The 3,179-nt window shown below is 42.5% G+C and overlaps 1 non-coding gene across 1 annotated transcript; it reads right to left on the reverse strand.

Moving 5' to 3' along the window:
- Nucleotides 1-2,486: 2,486 nt before the first annotated feature.
- On the reverse strand, nucleotides 2,487-2,561 carry Trnat-ugu (transfer RNA threonine (anticodon UGU)). Its single transcript has one exon. It is a non-coding gene; the product is annotated as a tRNA-Thr (tRNA).
- Between the last annotated feature and the right edge of the window lie 618 nt (nucleotides 2,562-3,179).

A 3,179-nucleotide genomic window follows, 5' to 3' on the forward strand; every position in this document is an offset into this window, starting at 1 on the left:
CTCGTGGACTAGGAAATTTGTAGATGCGTGCTGTCCACTGGGCCTGATCACGTAGTAGTAGTAGTAGTAGTAGCCTCGGGGGACCAGTCATCTTTCCAGAACGCCTCACAGGCGAGGAATTTCTGCACTTCCTGCGGATAACCATGCCTTCCATGCTCGATGATTTGCCTTTGGTGGTGCGATGGACAATGTGGTTTTGTAACTTTAATGCTTCTAGTTGCCTATATGAAACCATTAGGTGAGACTATGCGAAACATCTGAATTTGCGTATTTGGGTACGCTTTATGCAATCTCTGGCGTTCCGCTAGGTAGTGTCATAGGCCCTGTGCTGTTCCTGGTTTATATAAATTATCTAGGTGATAATCTGAGCAGCCCCCTTAAATTGTTTGCAGATGACGCTGTAATTTACCGTCTAGTAAAATCATCAGACGATCAATTCCAATTACAAAATGATCTAGAGAGAATTTCTGTAAGGTGCGAAAAGTGGCAATTAGCACTAAACAAAGAAAAGTGCGATGTTATCCACATGGGTACTAAAAGAAATCCGATAAATTTCAGGTATACGATATATCATACAAATCCAAGGGCTATCAATTCGACTAAATACCTAGGATTTATAATTACGAACAACTTAAATTGGAAAGACCACATAGATAATATTATGGGGAAGGCGAAACAAAGACTGCGCTTTGTTGGCAGAACACTTAGAAAATGCGACAAACCCACTAAAGTGACAGACTACATTACACTTGTCCGTCCGCTGCTGGAATACTGATGCGCGGTATGGGATCCTTACCAGGTAGGATTGACGGAGGACATGGAAAAAGTGCACAGAAAGGCAGCTCGTTTCGTGTTATCGCGCAACAGGGGTTAGAGTGTCACTGATATGATACGCGAGTTGGGGTGGCAGTCACTGAAACGAAAGCGGTTTTTTGTTTTCGGCAAGATCTATTTACGAAATTTCAATCGCCAACTTTCTCTTCCGAATGCGAAAATATTTTGTTGACACCCACCTACGTAGGGAGGAATGATCGTCATAATAAAAGAAGAGAAATCAGTGCTCGAACGGAAAGATTTAGATGTTCCTTTTTCCCGCGCGCCATTCGAGAGTGGAATGGTAGAGTGGTAGTATGAAAATGGTTCGATGAACCCTCTGCCTGGCACTTAAGTGTGAATTTCAGAGTAACCATGTAGATGTAGATGTAGATGTAGCCTAGCCTACAGATCTGACCTATAGATATAGTTTGATTTCTGTGTTTCTGTATAAACTTTATGCGTAGCAAATTAGAACTTATAATACAGAACATTTATGCAATCTTTCAATTCCATAACATCGGTGTTTATGTTACTCAAATCAACGTTTACACACGTACAAGTGTACCTACCTGCCGCTATGAGAAAAGAACAACACGATATTTTTTTTAAACACTGTACTGTGAATAGAACACTACGTTTGCCCTAAACATATAGGACAGAGATATACTGTAGCTGGCCGTAATCTGAATCTGTACGGAGTGAACAAATGATCATTATTATCTAAACACACTAAACAGTGTCTGAACCTGACCGTAAGAATGACATGGCTTACCTGTGCAACAACGGGAACGTAATTCTACTCTGCAGTGCATGCCTGCCTTGATTACAATTGTCTGCAACAAGACGACCTGTAATAAATCACGCTGCTTCTCATATTAAATAAATGAATCTCGCTAGGTGCAAACCGAATAAGCCAAGTGCGATTAAATCATTCACTAATAATCGGATCACGCGGACTGCAATGCGCGTCCAGATATTCGTAGTTACATGACGTCTGAATAGGCAAGTGGGAAGTTAAGGCTCAGCAAGGGAAATGTTGAAAACTATTGTCATTTACTTGTGCATTAACCATAAACCACAAATAATAACAGAATTACAAAATATGAACATGTCTACATTGCAGATCATTGTTATTAACTATTACGGTAATCCATACACATAATAAAAATAAATGACTGCGTGTGTGTGTGTTCCACACCTCCTCCTAAACCACTGGCGTGATTTGAACAAAACATGGTGCGTATACGTTTACTGTCAGGCAACAATCGCTGTGGGACTAAGAACGATCCACCTAAAATATTTCTTGAGATACGAGGTCAGAAACAATGAGATGCGTAAAAAAACTGCCGTATCATGTATGAATTTTAAAGGTATTATTTCTGTGATATTTATCGTAATAATTAGTAACTATTTGCATAAAAGAAATTTTATTTTTAGAAAATAGACTTCCTATATGCAACTGGTTGCGGATTATTTCGATAAATACAACTCCAGTTGCTGAAGATTAATAAAGCACTAAACTTGTGTCATTGTATTGTATTGAACTAGGGACCTAGAAACGATGGAGAGGCTTCGTCCCCGCCGTAGCCCTCAATGATATGGTAATTAAATCAAGACCCTAAGCTGTCGACAGGCGTTGATATACATCAACGGGGACAGTTGAAAATATGTGCCCTGACCGGGACTCGAACCCGGGATCTCCTGCTTACATGGCAGACGCTCTATCCATCTGAGCCACCGAGGGCACAGAGGATATTGCGACTGTAGGTATTTATCCCTTGCACGCTCATCGTGAGACACACATTCCCTGCCTAATGTCCACACACTACATTCGTAGTGCCCCTGCCCATTACACTCATTACTCGCGGCAGACAATCTTACAGAGTCCCGTAAGAGTTCGGGCGATGAGTGTTCATCCGTACAGAAGAAGGTTCATGGCCGATTGGCCTTTAACTATATCAAGATGGTATCTGTTTTTTCGGACAGATACCATATTCATATATGTAGCCCTCAATGGTCCACAACCCCACAACAACCTACAGCAGTCCATTCATCCCACCGCCACCCCACACCGAACCTATGGTTATTGTCCGGTTCGGCCCCCAGTGGACCTCCACGGGAACGTCTCATTCCAGACGAGTGTAACCCCAATGTTTGCGTGATAGAGTAATAATTATGGTGTACACGTACGAGAGACAGTGTTTGCGCAGCAATCGCCGACATAGTGTAACTGAGGCAGAATAAGGGGAACCAGCCCGCATTCGCCGAGGCAAATGTAAAACTGCCTTGAAAACCATCTACAGACTGGCCGGCACACCGGATCTCGACACTAATCCGTCGGGCGGATTCGTGCCGGGGACCGG

The sequence above is a fragment of the Schistocerca gregaria genome, chromosome 4 (assembly GCF_023897955.1).
Source record: "Schistocerca gregaria isolate iqSchGreg1 chromosome 4, iqSchGreg1.2, whole genome shotgun sequence".
Taxonomy (NCBI): Eukaryota; Metazoa; Arthropoda; class Insecta; order Orthoptera; family Acrididae; genus Schistocerca; species Schistocerca gregaria.